Here is a 23,275-nt window from a genome sequence, read left to right as displayed (position 1 = left end):
TTGCACATTGTTAGTTCATGTTAGATAATACATTAACTAATGTTAACAAATAAAAACCTTATTGTAAAATGTTACCTATTTTTTTTAAAAAAAAATCAACACAAAAGGTATGACCACAATAACTTTAAGAAACATTTTTTGTTTGTTTGTTTAGATAAATAGGGGTTTGACCTGTAATGTGATGCAGTTAGACTAGGTTACATTTGATAAATATTATTAAATTGTGAATAAATAAAATACATATCTTTGTCGAAAGAATTCCAGGCGCAGTTCACTCTCAGCCAATAAGATTCCATGTAGCATTTTCATGGATCAGTCGTCTCTTCTGATTGGTTTATAACTTTTGACAGCATTTAATCCAAAAGCAAATTAATTTCTGCAAGAGCACGGAGAGATTCGTGAGCGCACATGTGCAGTTTGAGCGCGCAGGACACGTTTGAGCACGCAGGAAACAGTTTGAGCGTGCACACGCAATATCTGAGCGAGAGGAGAGGCAGTTCATAAGAGAGCACTGTATATTTGAGCGCGCGCCCAGATTTGCGCGAGAGCAAAGGAAATCCGCGCGCGAGCGGACAGATTTGCGCGAGAGCAGAGGAAATCCGCGCGCGAGCGGACAGATTTGCGCGAGAGCAGAGGAAATCCGCGCGCGAGCGGACAGATTTGCGCTTGCGCATTACATTGATATGCTCTCGCGTCACAATAATGTGCTCTCGACAATTGACAGTAAAATAACGCCATAGACTTCGCGAATAATGAATGGTGCTGAGAGTCATTTATAGTCCTGGGAAAGAGCAGCAGGTGGAAGTGTGGGCGTGGCTAATCAGCCCAGGTACAGGGTATGGGAAATGTAGTCCATGAGATGACTAGTACTCCGGAGATGGTGCCCTCAGGTGGTGATCGGAGGGAGCCACAGAGACCGTTTCTGTGACAAATATATTTACAGGATGTTAATGACAACTTCATTGGAACTTTATTGCCAGGTAAATGCTGTACTGTACTAGTGAAATTACTAAATATTACTGTAAAAAACTACAAATTACTGTATTTCATATACAACAATTAACTGTAAATTGCTTTGAAGTATTATAATGTAATCTATTTCACAGCAATTAACAATATTTTTACAGGACTTTATTGCAACTTTTTGCCAGTAAATTGCTGTAAATTATATGGTAAATTGTTTACAGTGACAGAATATATTTACAAAATAAACAGAAATGCAAGGGTGGGAATTTTATTTAATTTAACTTTAGAAGTATTGATTTCTAAGAGAACAAAGTACACTTTACAGAAATGCAAAGAGGTAAAAATTATTTCTCAAAACACTGAGTTTTGATTTCTAAGTGAACGAATTATGTACGTTTTCACACATGATCATTGGGTGTAGGTAATTGGGAAATGAATGTGGGATTTAAATGGCAGTGTTTCCCAAATGAAACACAAGAGCTCTTAGTTGAGTAAGTGATGTGTCTAGTGACTTGAACTGAAGAACAGACACACGTTTGAATGGTTTCACTGAGGTGGCCTCAAGAACCACTTTTAGTGTGTAAGCAATTTACATGTTTGCACATATTTGTTTTACAGTTTTTTTTTAAATTGCCTACAAACTAAAAGTGGTGCTTTTAGGTTACATGTCTAATGTCCCTGTGCTGAATATGGTACTGTATGTACATTGTAAAACTTTGCAGTGTAAATTTGCAGTAATTAACTGGCAGCAGCTTCACCTGCAAAGTTGTTTTTACTTTTTTTTTTTTTTTACTGTAAAACATTGTCCTGTAATTTATCTGTAAAACACAGTTGCACTAAAAAACGTTAATTCACTTCATTTGCAGAAACTGACTGCCATAGAATGGCCAATTGCCATTTAAGTTTATAACCTAATATAGTGTGCTAATAATGTGAGCATATTAAAACTGTGAACTTATTTCATTTCAATTAAAAAAAAAAAATCTCAAAGTATTAAGTATAAAAAATCTATTTAACTTTTTTTTAATTAATTAGCAAACAGCTTAACACTGCATCATCAACTACACAGTTACTGCTTTTAAAGAAAGCAAACTGCAACATAACTTCAGTGTTTCTTGGTCTTCTGCTAGACTGAAGCACAGGCTCTACTCTCCAGCACAACAGTAACCTCACAAAACTCAGTGTGTGAAAACACATAACACTTCAGTTCAACACTTACGTGCGTTTCTTTTTTTTTTCTTTTTCTTTTTTTTAAACACATGCACATCAAGTATCCACATATGAACCTCAACAATGGTGACAATCAAACAAAGTGCTTCAGTGTCTCTTTTTTTCGGTTCTTGTTGTTTCTCTTTCCTTCAAAGATTCTGCTTATTAACATCAGGTGTCACTACTAATGGTCAATCATCACTTAAAGTGCATATTGCAGGTTAAACATTTTTTTCGAGATGAATATATAACCTTGTACAAAAAAAACATATAAAAAGGTACTGCAGGGTTTAAAAATGTTTTGCAGAACATAAGGGCATGAATTTAGTAGATAAAGTGACGGTCTCTGTAAAAAACGCTTTTTTTTCAGCATTGCGTCATTTTACGTCACTACAGGGAGATGTTCGCAGAGCTCTGTGTTGATTCAGTGCAGAATAGGCTTGTATTCAGTGACAGCGGTCGTGAATTAGTGTGTTTTCGGTAGTTTTTGTATTCTATTTATCATCGTCATGGTAAATTATTGTGTTTGTGGAGGCTGCCCAAACTCCAGCCTGTCAGGACATCGAGTACAGAGGTTTAATAACACGAAAAAGGACTCTGCTATCTTCCGTGCCGGGGTGTTTTGTGCAGGTGAAGAGACGGGACTTCACTTCTGCATCTGCTTCGAAGAACGCGTTTATCATAGACCGGAGGATTATCATCATCCCGGCGATATGATGGAGTTCAACATTGTAATACTACTGTAAATAATGATATTAAATGAATAAACTTATACACGCGATGCTTCTTCACCGTTTTTACTTCAATCAATTTCAACACTGATGAATACAAATTATGTTCACAAATACATACAGTCTCACACTTACACAAAATAGTTTTGAATTAAGTGCTGGTAATGTACTCCAATTTCATTCATGCCATGTATGTAGCCTAAACTTGACTGTTTATACATTCAGGTTCACACAACTACATAATCATGACGTCATGCATCCTCACACTATCAGTGATCGGCACTGAATAAACTTAACACAGAATGAATGAATAAAGGATAACATTACAAGAAACACATACAGTAACACTACTTGTGTTCGGCCGCCGGCGGGAGACATGATCACGGATCCGTCAGAGAGATGAAATGTGAATGGTGCACCGTAAGTCTTGTTTTTTTATCTTTTTTTTTTACATTTGCTAACTAAGGTTACCAAATCAGTCGTGATGAGAAACCGCTATATCACGTAACGTTAGTGTGGACGGATATTAAGGAAGTTTATTCGTTTCTGTTATTAGTAATCAATAACGTTACTCCTAGATGACCATTAGGTTTGCTTTTGCCTGATTCATAATAATCTGTACAATATTGTGATTTGAGAACAGTGTTACATATCGTTAGCTAACGTGTATATAAGCTAACACCGGTCTCTGTTCTCCACTGCTTCTCCTCACACAACAGCTCAATTTTTCTCTTTTGATCGTTGTTCTGTCTAATCCTGGCCTGTCCCTGCTCTCTTGACCACATAGCAGGCTAATTGTATGGCTGTGGTTTGTTATATGAGTATGAATAAACATTTACAATTTCCTCAGCGTTCGAACTGTCATTGTGATCCATTGTTTTCCTATTGTTTATATTGATCGCGCTCCCTTCAGTTACGTCACTTCCGATTTGGCATTTTTTTTTTCAGATGCGGAAGTAAAATTCTCTCACAAAAAACGACTCCAGAAGCCTAATTAGCGTATTTAGACGTGTTTCTTCAAGAAAATCTATTTCATACATTATTTTTCTATACATTGAATCACTGAAGCTCTAACCTGCAATATGCCCTTTAATTATCGCATTAACTTTAGCACTACTTCAGTATGGTGGCCTGTATACAGCACAAATGTCAAATGGGATTTGTCGCTTACATTACATAGCGTTACATAAAGCACCATCACTTCGAAGGAATTATATTTAAAAGACTTTTGAGTAATACTAAAGATATTACTATAAATTAAAGCAACATTGTAACAGCCAGGTTTCTGTCAAACACAGCACCTCTAGATTATGATCTGTAATCATATAATTTACAAAGAGTGGTTTTGTAGAAAGGGATCTAATATTAAGCAAACCGAGCTTTATCATTTGTTCATCAGTATTATATCTGTTTTTCATTTGTTGAACATCAATTAAATTTTTTACCCTTAAATAGGTTTGAGCTTTTTTTGTATTTGGGTCAAAGACGAGACGTCTAAATTTGTTGTCCGAAGGCCATTCATTTAACATAAAAAGATAAATATGTGTAAATATATTATTAAATCACTTAACTCTTACCCTTCTTTTGACCCAGAAATATATGTGTTGCAAACTATTAAATTAAGGGAGTTATTGAGCTCTAAAGTGTCAAAATGTAATTCAATGTAACTGTCCGGATTAAAATTCTAATGACAAAAATGTTTTTAAAATGTAGAACTTCATCCTAAAAATATAAATGAACACCCATGGCATAATTGTGCAAGTGTTTGCAGCAATAGCAACATAATGTATCTACAATATATTTGAAAACTTGAATAATATCTGTCCTGACTTTTGTGTTTCATGAATGTCATTCAGTATAACAAAGATAAAAAAAATAAAACATTTTAAAGCATATTGCATGATGGTAATCATGTGACAGTGTGACACATTACAAAGAGGACCCATTGAAGACCCTCTATCTATGTGATAAAGTGAGCAAATCTCTCTCTTTCTCTTTTTCACCCTCTAGTAACCTTTGAGACAAAAGCACATGCGGGCGGGCGGGCGGGGGGGGGGGGGGGGGGCGCCATGAGGGCCAAGGACCTAGTACCGCCCTGGAGACCTCTGCACCCGCCTACCCCCCGCACCTGCACCTGCACCTGCACCTGCACCTGGGGGAGGGGGAGGTAATGTTACATCCACGTCTGTCCCGAACTCCATTTCCCAGTTTCCTCCTGTTCCACGCACCTGTCTTCACACCCATCGTCAGTCTTCCTGCCATCTCCCCGGATTCCCTGCACCTGTTGTTCCTCGTCAGCACTCCCTTTAAGTTGGACACGTTTCCTGCACTCCTTGTCTGTTCTATTGTTTGCTTTAACCGTGTATGTTGTTCTTGTGTTCTGGTATTGTGAATAAACCCCGTTTGTATTGTGGATCTCCAAACTCGCCTCATCTCTCAGCATACACCTGTAACAGTTATGCTGAATGACAGTGGCTTTGTTATCCCACGTTTCAGTAATTTACATCTAAATTATGCAATTCATATTTACTTGCTGTATGAAAGTTTAATATAATATTCAGTTATTTTATGGCATTTTCAGTGCACATTATCTTTATACTGATGCAAATGTCTAATTATACCTGCAGTTAAGGTATAACTGATGGATTATTTTAGTTAATGTTACACACATACAATTATGGATTAAAATTGATTATGAATTATATTAGCTGCTTAGTTTAATAGCTGTTTCAAATTGAGACTGTACAAGTTTGGTAGAGTTGGTTTTACTTTTAAACTTTGATTAAGTGTTATAACCTACTATTAATAACATTTAATGGATTTAACATTTAAACATCTTCTCCAGTTTTTTACACAGTTTTATAAATTAGCTAAAAGAAAAACACTATAGCTGCTACTAATAATAGTTAATAGGATCAGTACTGTTATTGCTGAAGGACTCACATTTAATCAATATTTTTAGGCCGTAATGTTACTTGTCATTTAGGGTAACAAAAATATTTTTATACAGTATAACACTAGTATTTTATATTAAAATACAATAATTTTGTTTTATTGACTCAGAGATGTAAACAAATCTCAAAGGATGAAGTGGAGTTTTAATATTAGCATTTTTTTCAGTGTAAGACATGAAATATTTGTAAAAAAAAAAAAATTGAGTTGTACCTATGATGCATCAAATATGTGGTATTCAGAATAAAATAATGTCATTTTTTTCTGGGTAGCTATATTTCTACACATCTAAGCATGGACATATAACCTTGTGATTTAAGTGTATTTAAAAAAAATAATAATAATTTTATGCCCATTTTCCATAGTGTTATACTGAATGACATTTTACTAGTGTACATTCATATCAATCACAATAAAAATTATTTATTGACTATTGTTCGTGAATATAACTAATATAAGGGCATACGTGACACTCCAGTGAACATAAAAAAAGCCTTTTAGGGAATTGTAATTGTAATACGTCTTTGACCTATTTATTAATTCGGGGTACAGACATAGTCTATATTTGATAATATGTAGGTGAACGGGTTTCTATGTGTTGGGATTTATCTGACTACAGTGATGTAAGACTAGCAGACAGTCAGTTTAGCCAGTCTGTCTGCTTCCTGACCTGGGCCCCAGTTTGTCATGTTTCAGCTCTAAGACTATTACTGTGCCCTATTACTAGAGAGAAGAGCGGCACCATCCCGGGAGGGATGAATACCATCTCTTTTCAACAGGTCAGGTCTGCCCCAAAAACTTTTCCAATTGTCTATGAAACCTATATTATTCTGCGGACACCACTTAGACAGCCAGCCATTGAGTGATGATAATCTGCTAACTATCTCATCACTCCGACGAACAGGAAGAGGACCAGAGCAAATTACAGTGTCTGACATCGTACTTGCGAGTTCACACACCTCTTTAATGTTCATTTTAGTGACCTCCGACTGGCGAAGTCGAACATCATTAGTACTGACGTGAATTGTAATTTTAGAGTATTTACGATTAGCATTAGCCAGCACTTTTAAATTTGCTTTGATGTCAGGCGCTCTGGCTCCCGGCATACATGTGACCATGGTGGCTGATGTCTCCAGTGCCGTTTCTAGGCATAGGCAAACTAGGCGGTCGCCTAGGGCGCAAACAGCTGGTGGGCGCCAGTGAGAGCCCCCGCCCCACCAAGATATTTTTTTATTTATATTTTATTATTATTATTATCATTATTATTATTATTATTATTACTTTTACTTTTATTATTATTTCATACTTTTGCTATTTCGAGGCATTATGATTAGGCCTACTTGTGATTTTCTGAGTGACAAGTCTCCCTGGTGAGGAAGAGAATAGAGAAATGAGATGTAGAAGGCGGCAGGGAACGTCGTCATCCGTGCTTACCTGGATTAAGTGTTTTAGTTTCATCATCATGAAAAGGTCAAAGCCATCAGGTGCTCAGTATCATAAAAATAAAAAAAAGAGGATGAGAAAAAGAAAGCGAAATATAGGTATGTTACTAATTGGTTAATTGTTCTGTTCTACTACAAGCTAGTCGCTCCATCATCATGAGCAAAACATGACACTGCATATTAGCACGGGACAGATTTACCACGTCATGCTCATTTCAGCAGCGGAATATTATAACATATAAAGTTGAATAAAAATTATTATCAGAGATGGCTGTTTAGTGTAAATTGACCGTGATAGTGTCATAACTATGACAAGTTTGACAACCAGCGTGGACCTGGCAAACAAACATAGTTTCAACAGAAAAATAACAAAACAAAAAAATTATAAAATAAAAATTTTACATGAATTCAGTGCATATCAAAAAACAACTTAAAAACATAAAATAAATGCATTTCTTTATGCTGTAATAGTGCAGTTGAAGTCACAGACAGACAGGCATTGTGATTTGGGTGTGTAGATTATGAGAATCTGTTTATGCTGGAGAATTTTATATTAATGGTACAAACAAAATAGTAAACATATGCTCAAATATGTCAAGGTCAATTTGTTTTAAGTCCTTGTAGTAGTTTACCGGTTACTTCCTTTGAACATGGATGTGCATAGTTGTTTTATTGAAAAGAGAGAACTGTGTTTTGTTGTATAATACCTATAGCTGATAACGTAATGTATTGTTTTGTTAAAGTAATTTATTTTTTTTGCATTTAAATTATTTGCTTCTTTTTCTGCTGAAGTTTAATACACAGTATATATGTTTACATACTTGAATTTGGGCAATTTTGCAATAATTATTAAATGTTTTCCTTAATGTTATGATTTTTTATTTTTTTTTAATGGAAGGTGCAAATCATTGGTATGGTGTTGGGAGGGTGGAGCCGTGGGTGGTTGGGGGGTGGGGGGGTTGTGCAATAGGAATCTCGCCTAGGGTGCCAAAAAGGCTATAAACGGCCCTGGGTCTCTCTATTTTCATGTTCCGTGTAATAGAATCGCCAATAACTAGGGCACTTTCAACAGGATTATCAGTGGGTGCATCACTGAGTGGGGAGAACTTGTTTGATGTTGTAACTGGAATGGAACAGCTGTGTTTTGCCCCGCGACTATCCCGTCTCACATTCACCCATTTTCTCTGCTGCGCGGGCTCTACAGTCGGAACCAGACAATGTACAGAGTTCACTAAGGTAGTCGCATCCAACACCTTAGACAACATTGTTTCCTCCTTCAAATGTAAATCTCGTGCATGCAGACCACTGAAAAAAGTCAAATTTGCATAAACCAGCCCATGTTCTAGGCAAGGCAGTATTAACGTGGACCTGCACAGTCAAATCATCAGAAGTTCTGCAGGTATTCTGAAGAAGCAAGCAAGGACAATAGCAAAAATGTCAGATGGATCAATACCAACTGTTCATGATCCATGATATATTTTGTGATGTTTGTAAATTGTCTTTCTGAATGTGTTTTGTTAGCATTTTACTAATGTACTGTTAAATGTGTTAAAGTTACCATTGTTTCTTACTGTATTCACAGGGACCAGGGCCATGTCGTTATTTTCATTTTTAACCCGAAAACGCTTGCAGTCTGTATAATTCATAAACACATCTTCATTTTTATTGAGTCACTAACAGTGTGTAGCTTTAGCCACTTTAGCTGTGCAGCACACTATCAAACTCATTCAGAATTGAATGTTTGCAAACATCCACAAAATACATGCCATACTTACATGATCTGATATGCTGCATCACAAACAGTTTGTAATGATCCATTTTGAGATATATTTGCTGTATGAACTTCTGTATTATTTATGCCGTGTATTGGAGTCGCGAGCTTCGGGGCACGAGCTCATTTGCATTTAAAGGTGTACACACACCAAATCAGCACATTTTTTCTCCCACCCAAAAATAGGCAGTTAAAACATGGTATAATAAAAAATCTGGGTATTTTGAGCTGAAACTTCACAGACACATTCTGGGGACACCTAAGACTTATATTACATCTGAAAAGGGCATCATGGGGCACATTTAATTGAATTCAAAGGACAAGCTTGATTAATTGTTGACTCTTCACAAAGTTTTCATAAAAGCTGCATTGTCAGTTAGGAGTTCAAATGTGAATAATTGAATAATGTACAGTACAGTGTTCCTGTCCAGTTATTGAGCAAGTCTGAAACATTTTTCTTGTACTTTGCGTTCATATGCATTCTGTACTGTCAAATTTTGACTTGATTAAATGCTTAATATTTTTACATCTGCTTATTTGACTTTATTTTTAAAATAAAAGCATTTACACTTAAAGAATGAAAGCACAGCAGTTTTGCATAGAAGCAGGATGCTCTGCTCATGGAAAAGCATTTTTAATCTGATTTGTTACACAAACAAGGATGTGTATCACATGCACGCAACAACCACCACCTCTTTACTATGTTCAAAACTTACTCTCCATCGTTTTTTTTTTTTTTTTTTTTTCTCAATTATAAATAATTAAATAAATAAGTAAAGCTGTTTTGAAGTTGTTTAATCATTCTCTACTCAGATCTTGAGAAATTTAATTTAATTGTTTGCAGTTGATGTTTCAGTGGCTGACATCAAGTCAATTATTATACAAAATGAATTTGTGAAGGAAAAGTTCTCAACTGAAACATGGCTGAAACATTTAAAATAAAACAATTATGTACAATTTAAATAAATAATTATTTATTTGGTTTAACTAAGAAAATAAGTCAAATTAGGTTAAATGAACATGAGCTGTGGTATTGAAAACTTAAAAACGTTCACTTTACTTTTGTAAAGTTATTCCAACTAAACTTTAGAAGTAGCTAAAGATGACCAGAAATGGATACACCCTCTTAAATCACTTACCAGGAAGAGACTGCCTCATTTCACTTTCACATTTGACTTTCTGTCATACTGAATCACTCTCACTATATGCCATGGTCATTGAGGTTGTTCCTCTTACAAGGTAAGAGATTTATATGCTTTTATGTTAGAGGATGACAACTTGCCATAAACAATTTCTCAGTAACATTTTGCTCATATTATGTATTCCAGTGCTGTATTTTGGAAATTATACAAAAATATAAAAACCTCACACTGTAAAATGTTTACTGTCAAATTAATAGTAACTTACTGACAACAATTATCCAGTAGTTGCTGTATTTCATACCACAGTAAAATTACAGGAGTATTACGCATACTGTAAAATAAGGTACAACATTTTACTATTATTTTTTTTTATTAGGGACAAACACCAAAGGAATACGCACCTACAGTATTGTAATCATTGGCGTCCCTATAATTAATAGTTGCCAAGCACTGAAGGGGAGTAGGCACCTACTGTATCTGTTGTATTCTTCTGTTTCTTCTTCTTCTTTTGATTTTGAGTCTAAAGCAATAGAACAGCTGATAGAACCACTTGCAGGAAAGTTATGAATTTTCTTTTTTCCTCCGATTCCTTGGCTCACGACAATCCGATAGCACCCTATGGCATGTCATTTTCCGTCATGAAAATGTTCCCCCCATTTTGAATTTTTTTTAAAAATCTGCTTTTTCGAACTCCTCCTAGGCTGTTGCTCCGATTTTCACAAAAAAAATTTAACCAGTTGATGTTAACCAGTTGATGTTTAACCAGTTCATTTTCAGACCATGCCGACAAAAAGTTATGGAATTCAAGTCAGAAGTTCATATGCTACACCATATGACAAAAATGATTGATCGCGACCTTTGACCAGTGCCGCGTTAAGCCTTCGCGGGGCCCTGGGCTAACGAACTCTTTTTAACAAGTCCAAGTTTAAATTCAACTGATTCGACTCTGCCTTTGGAATTTCAGATTGGTCATAGCATCATTTCAGATGCGATGTGTCCGAAGATTATTCTAGTTGATTAATTATTCGGTCACAGACTTTTTTTAATGCACGTTTTATACCTAATAAATGTACTATTAGTTTATTCTCTAAATTTGTTTCCATCACGTTTTATGTGCATTTTATTTCGTTGAATATAAAGTATCCACCCCAACGAGTGTACGAGTTACATTTATTCACATCTTGTGCAGTAGTGGACTTTTTGTCTCTGTAATCTAGTGGACTTTTGTTTTCAAGCACTCAATTCACTTTCGCATGGGTTGTTGTACAGTACACACACGGTCCGCTCCATCATGAAAATTGGGCTGCACGCCGACAGGGAGTGCGGACGTCCCTGTCCGCGAACCCTCCTGATGACGAAAATTACGCGATGTGAACGCCCGAAGTATACCTTGGTGTTAAGTCTGTAATAGCGGGCCACCAATCCACCAGGCCCATATGCACGTGCATACGCTACGCCACTGTCCTGGTTGTATTCCTGCGTGCGTGTCCGCTGCGCCTGCGACGATGCGTTTTAAAACGCAAAAGAGCATTGTCTCGGGGCCCCCCCAGCTGCAGCCCATGTTGCCCATTAGGATAACGCGGCCCTGCCTTTGACCACCCACGATGTTCCCCTCCCCCACAGTTGACTGTTGTATCACCCTAGAACTTTGACATTGGGGTTATCCTTTGGGGATCGATATGACCTTTGACAGTTCGTATTTTGAATAGCAATGTTGACCTATGGCACATTAAGTGTGCTGCTAAAACACTATTAAAGATTTTTCAGAGAGCAGGGAAAGCACTCCCTACTTGTTGATGTCCGAAGTAAATGGTTTTCAAATGCGATTAGTTTATACCGAAATCTAAAAACTTCTTGCACCCCGTAATGTGACAGTCTCAGATTTTACACCTCAGGGTGTTGGGGGTTAGAGAACACTTTACAGGTTGATTTCTCTGGGAATAGTGTCTGGGCACTTACACATTTGGAAAAAAGTTATAGCAGATGGGACTGTGACTGTGACTGTTACTACCTATAATGTTTAAAATAACTTGTCTGGGAATATGTCACCTTCACACACGTTAAATGATGATTCAGATGTCATTATATTTGTTCTTTGGGTGGCCGATGACTTTTGGGGTCGTAAAACACGCTAGAACCACCTGGACCTTATCAGATAGAGTATTAATAGAGCTATAGCGCCATCTTTTGGTCATTGATGAAAATATCACTCTCTTTTGATTTCATGTTCATATAAAAATTAAAACTAAATAAAATGGTATGCATAAATTATTATTAATTATTATTGACACAAATTTTCTAGTTCGGTATGATAAAACAGAAGTATATTTTATGTTAAAACTACACTTACTCTTTTAGTATCATAGAATAAATTCATTTAAAGCCGTACAAAAATATTTTAAAAAACCAACTTCCAATACAATCTTTAAATGTATATATTTGAATTTATATTCTTCTTCTTATTATTATTAGTATTATGCATAGTATATTGCCTAATTAGAACATGAAAAGCATCAGTTAAAATGAATTTAAAAGGAAATGAATGACAAATGACACAGTTTGGCTCTATCTGGTGGACAAACTATGGAGATGCAACAACAGAAGCCAAACACATATTAAAAGATGATCGTAAATAATTAAATTTCAATTATTATTTTGAATTTCTGATGATGGATAGGAAGAAAATTAGTAAGAAAAAAAATCATATATATTCCCCATCATTCCCCTTATCAATTTTAAAGGATTAGTTCACTTTCAAATTAAAATTTCCTGATAATTTACTCATCCCCATGTCATCCAAGATGTTCATGTCTTTCCTTCTTCAGTCGAAAAGAAATTACGGTTTTTGATGAAAACATTCCAGGATTTTTCTCCATATAGTGGACTTCACTGTTGCCCAAACGGTTGAAGGTCAAAATTACAGTTTCAGTGCAGCTTCAAAGGGCTTTAAAGGATACCAGACGAGGAATAACGGTCTTATCTAGCAAAACGATCTGTAATTTTCTTTTTTTTCTTTTTTTTTCTTTTTATATATTTTAACCATAAATGCTCATCTTGAACCAGCTCTCTTCTTCTTCTCTATTTGAATTCCAGCAGTGTAGACACTGCTAAGTGTATTACTGCCCTCCACAGGTCAAAGTTTGAACTAAATTCTCATATGCAATATGCTAGTGCAAGTATATAACACTAACAATAATATAACAATCATTTTCTTTAGAAAATGAGCGATGGTTTCTCTAGATAAGACCCTTATTCCTCGTCTGGTATCGTTTAAAGCCCTTTGAAGCTGCACTGAAACTGTAATTTTGACCTTCAATCGTCTGGAGGCCATTGAAGTCCACTATAAGGAGAAAAATCCTGGAATGTTTTCATCAAAAACCTTAATTTCTTTTCGACTGAAGAAAGAAAGACATGAACATCTTGGATGACATGGGGGTGAGTAAATTATCAGGAAATTTTAATTTGAAAGTGAACTAATCCTTTAAAAGTGTATTACAGAAATTAAGTAGCGTAGAAAACATATATATTTTTAAAATCACATTAAACAAGCGTTTTACATTAATTAAGTGCAGTATAATATAAAAAAAAAAAAAAAAAATACAGAGACAATAAAACCGTAGAACGTGAAAAGCATAAGTTAAAATGAATTTAAAACGACATTCCAGCAGTCCTCAGTACAACTAACAAACCATCAGAGTGCGACCCTAAGACAACAGACTCATTTGGTAAGTTTTTTTTCCATATGTGAAGCTGCTATTTTCCCTCACATGATGTTATTTAAACAAGCTTTTAAAATGACCGTAACGTTTCTGATGGCATACTGTACACAAATACAAAAGGTCTCTCCATTTGTATTGGCGTCAGGACGCACCAATGGCTATTCCAAACAATACACAGCTAACGCATATCCAATGTTAACAACGCTGATATTTTAGTACAAACTGTAAGAGTATGAGGACATCATATTAAGTAGATAATTTGTATATTCTTTTGTTTAGCTTAATCTACTTTTAAATAGATAAATCACGGTATTTTACAGGGTGCCCTGTAGAGGTCCTCAGAGATCTTTGATCCAAGCTAATAAAATAGTCCCCGTTAACATGCTGCTTCGCTCAAATGTCCTTTTAAAACCTCAAAAGTCATCGGCAATCCAAAGAACAAATATAATGACATCTGAATCATCATTTAACGTGTGTGAAGGTGACATATTCCCAGACAAGTTATTTAAACATTATAAGTATTAAAAGGTCTATCACAGTCCCATCTGCAATAGCAATAACTTTTTCCAAATGTATAAGTGAGCAGGCACTATTCCCTGAGAAATCAAGATGGAATCAGGCATGAGATGGAATGCAACCCCTCAAATATGTTGTCAAAGTTCAAAACGATCCATCATCAATTTATTCCCCCAGAAGACACCCCAAAGGGCCATAGGTCAACATCACTATTCAAAATGTGCACTGTCAAAGGTCATATTGATCCCCAGAGGATAACCCCAATATCAAAGGAGCTACAGTATCATACTGTACACAGCTTATACGGTTGCAAACTGTTAAGAATACAGTAATAATACTGTGAAAACGACAAAATCTAGTAGCATACTGTACTCAGATTCTACACTAGGGAATTGTTGAGAACACAGTATATTACTGTGAAAACAACATAAATCATTTACAGTGCACTTCATGAGCCAAACCCAAATTTGCTTAAGTGAACTTGGCAACACTGCAAGAGAACGCCCTGCAAAGTAGCTTGAAAAGGTGTTTCTTGTTCCACACATATGCCATAACTTTAATAGACTTGAGTTGAGCAGCTGATCACCAAGCATTTACCAAGAATTCAGTGTATTCAACATCCATGCTGTTTTTAATGATGGCAAATTATGTTGTATGTACTGTATAGGCCATAAATTTGAAAATAAGAAATGTCTGACCAATATTAATCATACAATTTGTTAATTTTGTCCATTTAATACTGTTCAGCAACGACTCACAAAAACGGCAATGACACAGGCAGTAGGAAAAAAATACAATTTATTATTATTTTTTAGTTATTATTTATTACAAAATACAAGGCAACTAGACAAAAATGGGAGAGAATACCAAAAAAAAAGAAAAAAAAAAGAAGTAAAGTAAAAATGTGAGGAATGGTCAGATGTGAGATAATGTAATGTAATGTTGAGTAATGGTCAATTATCTAATTAAACATATAGTTTCCGTTTGCCAGGGTTGGGCAAAAAATACATCAAAAAGTATTTTAAAATAAAATACCAAATACCTTAATTTTAAGTCGAAATAAACTACAAAATACAGCAGCCACACCATGTATAAATAATAAGCAACCTCTAGCGGCAAAAATTTACATATTGTGGCTTTAACAGATCAAATATTCACATGTGATTTCCCAGATGAACGTTACTTTTAATGTAACCAACAGTTTACTGTTTAACAGTTTGCAAATGACTCATAATTGTATCCTAATTAGTTATTTGGTGTTTGGTAATGAAGGGCCTACTTTGCCTCAGCAACACTGACTCAATGACAAATAATGGCTCATGGCTTCTGTATTCATAGCAACTAGTTTCTAACTAATTAATCATTTGATTGTTAATCATAAATATAGGGGGCTGCTGCTCGGTATAATAGTTTTCAAGAACATTTTTCAAATGTAAATTAGTAACCTATTTAGCCTCGGCTACTAAAATGAACTCCAAAACTTAACATGAACTGGTAAAAATTAAAGCAATTTATACAAAAAAAATTGATGTAAAGCTGACAGCCTGCACATTTCTTGACCACCTTCTTCCATATGGATCAATTTTCTGTTCTGATCGCAACAAGTCTCTGCAAACCATAGAGTAGGCACCAATCAGAGGCCACATTTTTATGATGTCATCATGTAGACTTCTTACAAAGTATTTTACAGTATTTTAAAAATACAAAAATACAAAACACTAAAGTATTTTGATACAAAATACAAAGCCATTTTCATCAACCCTATCAAATACAAAATACAAAATACTATTTAGTATTTGAAATACGTATTTGAAATACATGTATCAGAAATACTGCCCATACCCGCCGTTTGCCTTGTCTCTCATTCTGTTGGCACAATAGATAAGGCTTTCTTGTTCTCTCTTTATAACCTTTATTGGTGTTTTTTCATCGTTACCCTGATGTTTCCATGTTCCTCCTGTTAACATGGGATGATTGTCATGAAAGTCATGCCATGATTTAACACACTGCATCAGAAGGATATTATGGAAAAACATTTTAGGATTCCTTATCACTTCCGAGAACAAGATGGCACATACTAACATGGCATCTTGAGGTTGATTTATACAAGAACTGTATGTGTCGTTCCCCATCATGTAGTTCCAGAGAGTCTCAGAACATTTTTTAGTGAATTTTTCTGATGGATTCACTGTTGCGTAACAGCATTCTATGTCAGAATCTTTTATTGAACAGTACAGATTGTTTGGGTTCAACACTACTGTGTATCCACCAACTTCAAAGAAGATTTCCTTCCTATCTTCTTTTTTTTGTTCAATGAGAAAAGTAATTACTTTCGCATAGTGGTGAAAATTCTCTATTTTAATAGTGGTGCCAATGTTTAAGTCAGATTTGGCCAGTTTTTTAATTTTTGTTACAGCAGACCCTTCCCAATCACCACACGCTCTAAACTGGCCAAACTGTTTTTTGGGGTGTAGATGAAAAATTTCAAAAGGGCGTTTCTGATTTCTCTTCTTCTTGATGTTCTCCGGAATGAAGTAAACATTGACTTCATCTCCATTGTCTGTGTGATTAGAAAAATAACAGTTGCTCATAAAAAAATATTAGATTTTTAATATACAGATAACTGTATATGATAGATCTAACTTACAGTGTTCCTTCTCTCCTCCAAACACCTGGAAGGCTTTACTTCAGCAGTGCTGTTGTCAGTAACAACCTTGAAACAAATTGTACAATTACATAAAGGAATACATCAAAAAAAAAAGTGTTTTCATGGAATCATATAATTTTCATTTATTAAGTCACTAGCTTTAAGGCCTACCTGATTAGAAGTTGTTCTTTGAGTACATTTGATTATCGTTCCTCTCAGACTATGTAGAAAAATAATATATAATAATAATAAAAAATAAATTAATAAAAAAGATGAAAATAAAATATTGACATTGATATTCACGCAACTGATAATGACAGATCTAACTTACAGTGCTTTCTTTCTCTGTCTTCGAGGCATCTGGCAGGCTTTACTTCCGCAGTAATGTTCTCACTAAAATGTGCAATTATGAATACATAAACACATAAAATGACAAAAGTTATCATATAATCACATCATTTTATGCATTGTTTTAAAACAATAGTTGATAAAAACTTAGTAAAATAGTAAACAATAGTTAAAAAAAAGTATGGCCTACCTGTTCGCTCGTCATGGAGTGTTTCTTTGAGTCCACGTGTAAGACGGAAGACGGAAGACGTCACATTGATGACGTGACAGCATAGAAAAATTTTTAAAGTTAGAGCACTAGGAAGACACTTTCACATTTATTTATTTATTTATTTATTTATTTATTTATTTGACAAAGCACCAATTATAATCTGTTACTGGCAGTAAGGTGTGGGAGTTCACTTTTAGTCCATCTCTTATCCTGAAATGTCTGTCTTGCAGATATGGACTAAAAATGATCTTCCAAAACTGGCAGATTCTGGAAGATAAATTCTTCAAACAGTGGTACAAGAGGATGTGGTGCTGGTCCTTCTGGAGTCACTCTCAATCTGTCTGTCTATAAGGCCTATAAAAACCCAGTCTTCATGTATTTTATAACACTTCAGCTTGTGATTCTTATCAAGTGCGGGTCATTTTTTAGGATTCTTTAGCTAACCCAAGTCTCTGAGATCCTAACACCTTGCACTTCTGGAGACTCCAGGTAGGTTGCAGTTCTGGGAAATGGTGGCTCTGGAGACTAAAGGGTTCCTGATGGTTTCACACTTAATTCTTCACCTTAATTCTTAATTATTTTGCAGTTAACATGTGTCTTTCCTTTTCCACCTGCTTTTGTATGACCCCACTGACCCAATGAGCATTTTGCTGTCCCTTGGTCATGCTTTAACTTCGCAATTTCAAGTATTGCATTAGTATTGCGTCCTTCTCATGAGCATTTAATAATTTTTTGACTTTTCAGTCTGAGTTAAATCTCTTTTTTGGCTCATTTTGCCTGTAAAAGAAAACCTGCCTAATAATTCTGCACACCTGAATATAAGGCATTTTTCATTTCCAGCCTTTATGAACAATTATATATCACTTATAAATGATTAAAAAACAATATTAATAGTAGTTATTAAGATTGATGTGGATTGGAATTGGTAAAATGTGCTTGGAAAAAAAATATGATCAGAAAATCAACTTGCCTAATAATTCTGCACACAGTATATTAAAAAAGGGTTAAACATTCAAACATTCAGTATGTGACAGGGTGGAGATTATTTATTTTTTATTATTTAAGGCTTACAGCCCTCTCTTCTCTTTGTGGGACTTGGACACAAGTTTATTTTCACAGTTTTGAAAAGGAGAATTAACAAATAAAATGGTGAAGAAATTAATTACAGTTATATTTACTACAGTATACTGTATGAAGTTTAAAATAAATGTATCCTAAATCTTACGAAATCTTTGTTTTACATTTAAAAAGACAATTCATTATTAGTTAAGTGCCTCTAAAAGTCCTACTCAAAACATTTCCTAACCAAATACCATATTCTTTTGTCTATAGTTATACTATGTCAGACACTTACAGAACTAACACAAAAATGACAGGGATGCAAATAAATGTGCATTTAATTTTTGTTAGTATAATAATGCATCGGAGATTAAAGTTATACAAAAAGAAAAGAGAAAAAGGCATATAGAGATGTTTCTCATGTTACCTGTGACCTCTGCTTTCCACACCAGGGAATATATCTCTCTGCACATCTGGGAATTTGTGTGGATTCACCCAAGACATCAAATGGATCATCCAGGTCAGTGTTTTTTAGTGGGGTTATGTGTGGATTATTATTATTATTATTATTATTATTATTTTTAACTCTGAAACAATGTGCATAATTTAGATACTTATGATAGATAAAAGTTTCAGCATAGTGAGTTCAATTAATTCATAAAGAACACAACCCAATTTTTCTTACCTAAGGTCTGCATTTGTGTTTGACGATGTGGAACACGATGACATCCCTACATTTTTGGTAAGTGTGAAAAACATCTCAAGCCATTTCTTTACAAGCCATTAAGTCCAAAATAAACTGAAAGGAGAGAGATTTCTAGGATGCAGTGCTTTATCTGATCATAATAAAACCAAAATTTTCAATCAGCAAGTTTCAACATGTACTGTAATTGATTGTGAGCATAAACAACCTCTTGCATTTCCTTATTTTTTCTCTTACGTGAGCAATGCAGGGGTTTCATCATACAGCAACAAAAGGATTAAGAGATCCGTGGTCATGCCAAAAAAATGGGGCATTTACACATTATTGCAACAATATCGAACAAGGTCTTCAATCACATGAGTGAAATTGCAAACAGGAAAGTGAACTGAATGTTACTAAAAAGACCAACCAAGTAGCCTTTCAAGTAGCCTTTAATCAAGTGAATAAATCCTGATTTCTTCAGTGAAAACTAGCTGGCCATTGTAATCATGAAGAAGTTAACAGCTTCATGTCACAGGAAGGAAGTGAATACCTTTTTTTGTTCTTGAAATCCTTTATTTGGATGTTTTCTTGCATGTCATTGAGACATAAAACATGGAAAACATCTAAAAAAATGCCAGTGGGCTAAAATGGGTTAAATGGAAAATTTATACATCTCACTGATTTTAAACTGCTTTCACTGTTTTCCCCGGTTTCACAGATAAGGCTTAAGCTAATCCATTCATGTTTGAGCTTTTTTAACTGAAAGCAACTTGTACTGACAGATCTTAAAATGTGTCAGTGCCATAGTTTTGCCAGTGCCATGCATGCACACCAGTAATGTTTTTTTTTTTTCGTTTTTTTTTTTTTTATTATTATTATTATTATTATTATTATTAAAGTTACTTAAATATCCTAATTGAACTAAGACCTAATCCTAACTTGGGCTAAACCCTTTCTGTGAAACTGAACCATTATGTTTATGTATTTCTTTCTTTCCTCACAAAACAAGTATTTTATGTGTTCTGGACTCTGCAGCTTATCTGTGCAATTTGGCTCAGTTCATCTCTTTATGGGCTTTCAAATTGATTTATCGCTATTAACCACATCCAAAATAAAAGCTTGTGTTTACAAAAAAATATATATAACGGATCTGTGCTTTGATAAGATGTTAGATATTCTTCACTCACATTTACATCATATTTCTGTATACTCTTCATTATCACATGTGCTTGCACTGATTCTGTATTGTAATTGTTTTACAATAGCAGGTTGAAAATGTGACACTTTTAAAAAGGAAATGTGAATCATGAAAATAAGAATGTCACCTTAACAAGATCAGCTGAAATAAAACCTTTTTACAACCTGCATCTCTGTCTACTTACTGATAGTCACAATAGGACTGTGGAAATCTGTAAAACTTTGCAGTAATCAACTGGCAGCAGCTTCATCTGCAAAGTATACTCTTGTTTTTACTGTTGTAAAAATTATCTGTAATCTCTACAAACTATCTGTGAAATGCTGGCAGCACAGTTGTACTAATCAAAACTCAAGTTAATTCACTTATTTTGCAGAAATTATCATAAATGACCAATTGCCATTTAAGTTTATAAACTAATATAATGTGTTAATATTGTGAGCATATTAAAACTGTGAACTGTGAACTCTAAGAAAAATTCCTAAAGTGAACCAAATAAAAAATAAATAAATAAATAAAACCATCATCTTGTCAATTAATTAACAAACATCTTATCACTGCATCAGCAACTACACAGTTACTGCTTTTTAATAACAAGCTGCACAACATCAGCTTCTTCTTCTTTTTTTGTTTTCTTTCTTTGCACGTTGCATCCTGTGTGCAGTTCTAAATCAGGATCAGGTACTGGGTGTTTCTGTGTGTTCAGCTCCTCCACGCTGAACCCCTTATGATCCAAAACAGATCAGAGCAACTTTAAATTATATTCTTTTATCTAATGATGTTCTATTTTAATACGAAATACTATATCCTATAACATCTCTATTAAATTAATTCCCCAGCAGGTATCTCACATCCCTTTTTTTTACATTTTGAATTCCTTCCTATCCTCTATACTTCCTACAATCATATAAAACAAGATCATTTGTTTCTTCCAACATCAGTGTTTCTTGTTCTTTTGCGGACTGAAGCACAGGCTCTACTCTTCAGGAAAAAGGTAACCTCAAAAAACTCAGGTAACAGAAACCCTTTAAATTCTATCATAACAGGACATTAAACTCAAACTCAGATCATCACTATATCATCATGTGTGTGTAATAAAATAACACTTCAGTTCAACATTTACTCTCCTGATCATTAATTGAGTATGCATATTTATTTTTTTTTTTATTTTTTTTTTCTATTAAGTGCAATGTGATTTCACAGTAATTTTAAAGTAAACTGGAAGCAGGTTTGCCAATATGTGACTGTTTTCCTACAGTTTGCTTGCTGTAAACTTGATTTCCAGTTTATTACTGTTAAAATAAAATACAAATGTATCTTTTTATCCTACTCCTTTAAGCCTTTTAAAGGGTTAGTTCACCCAAAAATGAAATTTCTGTCATTCATTACTCACCCTCATGTCGTTCCACACCTGTAAGACCTTCATTCACCTTCAGAACACAAATTAAGATATTATTGATGAAATCCGAGAGGAATATGACTCGTCCATAGACAGCAATTTAAAGGTCCCGTTCTTCGTGATCCCATGTTTCAAACTTTAGTTAGTGTGTAATGTTGTTGTTAGAGTATAAATAAAATCTGTAAAATTTTAAAGCTCAAAGTTCAATGCCAAGCGAGATATTTTATTTAACAGAAGTCGCCTACATCGAACGGCCAGTTTGGACTACATCCCTCTACTTCCTTCTTTAATGACGTCACTAAAACAGTTTTTTGACTAACCTCCGCCCACAGGAATACACAAGAGTTGCGTTTGTAGAGTGTGTTTGTCTCCATGTCATCGAAACGCTGTTATTTTCATCCCGCAGTCCAATCACCGGGTCTGATTCCGGCTCAAATTGATAGGGTAAAATTAAAGACATGTTTACAATAACACTGAGCGCGTGCATCTCCACGTTATGGTAAGAGGCGTGACCTTTCCGGGCACGGTGCGCTCAGAGCTGGAAGTCATCAGCCCGTTTTTATGACAGTGGAAACAGCGGTATACAGATAAGTAAATTATGTGAAAAATACTGTGTTTTTTTACACGCGAAACATGAACACATGTTATATTGCACACTATAAACACAATCAAAGCTTAAAAAAAAACACGAAAAATGGGACCTTTAACCAGCGCTTTCAAGTTCCAGACAGGTATAGACATCGTTCAAACAGTCGACGTGACTGCAGTGGTTCAACCTTAATGTTATGAGGTGATGAGAATACTTTGTGCACAAAAACAACCCAGGAGAAAAACAAGCACACTTCTATAATGTACTTAAAGTGCTCTATTTTTGTGCACTAATTTTGTACTTAATATACTAAAAATTCTTCTTTAGTACTTTTTAAGATAATCAGAACATCTAAGTCTACTCAACTGTGCTATTTTGAGACTATGAACTAAATTGTGCTTTTAATATATTATCTCTATTAAAAAAAAAAAAAAAAAAAAAATATATATATATATATATATATATATATAGATATATATATATATATATATATATATATATATATATATATATATATATATATATATATATAGTTACCACTTATAATTCACTTGAACCTATATTTCTGCTTTCTGTCTGCCATTCATAAAGTAAAGTTTAGATTGCTGGAGCTCAAACAGTGAAAATGGATTCATTGAATGCATCTGCAGAAGAACTTTGTTGTTTCTCGTCTGAGGAGATCTGCAGTTTACAC

The 23,275-nt window shown here is 34.7% G+C and overlaps 1 long non-coding RNA gene across 1 annotated transcript; it reads left to right on the top strand.

Moving 5' to 3' along the window:
* Nucleotides 1-10,241: 10,241 nt before the first annotated feature.
* Nucleotides 10,242-21,555, top strand: LOC125261340. The gene is made up of 3 exons (XR_007183269.1): nt 10,242-10,310; nt 19,166-19,233; nt 19,404-21,555. It is a non-coding gene; the product is annotated as an uncharacterized LOC125261340 (long non-coding RNA).
* The last annotated feature ends 1,720 nt before the right edge of the window (nt 21,556-23,275 follow it).

The sequence above is a fragment of the Megalobrama amblycephala genome, unplaced genomic scaffold (genome assembly GCF_018812025.1).
Source record: "Megalobrama amblycephala isolate DHTTF-2021 unplaced genomic scaffold, ASM1881202v1 scaffold399, whole genome shotgun sequence".
NCBI classification, from domain to species: Eukaryota; Metazoa; Chordata; class Actinopteri; order Cypriniformes; family Xenocyprididae; genus Megalobrama; species Megalobrama amblycephala.
This window is presented reverse-complemented; position numbering and strand designations above follow the sequence as displayed.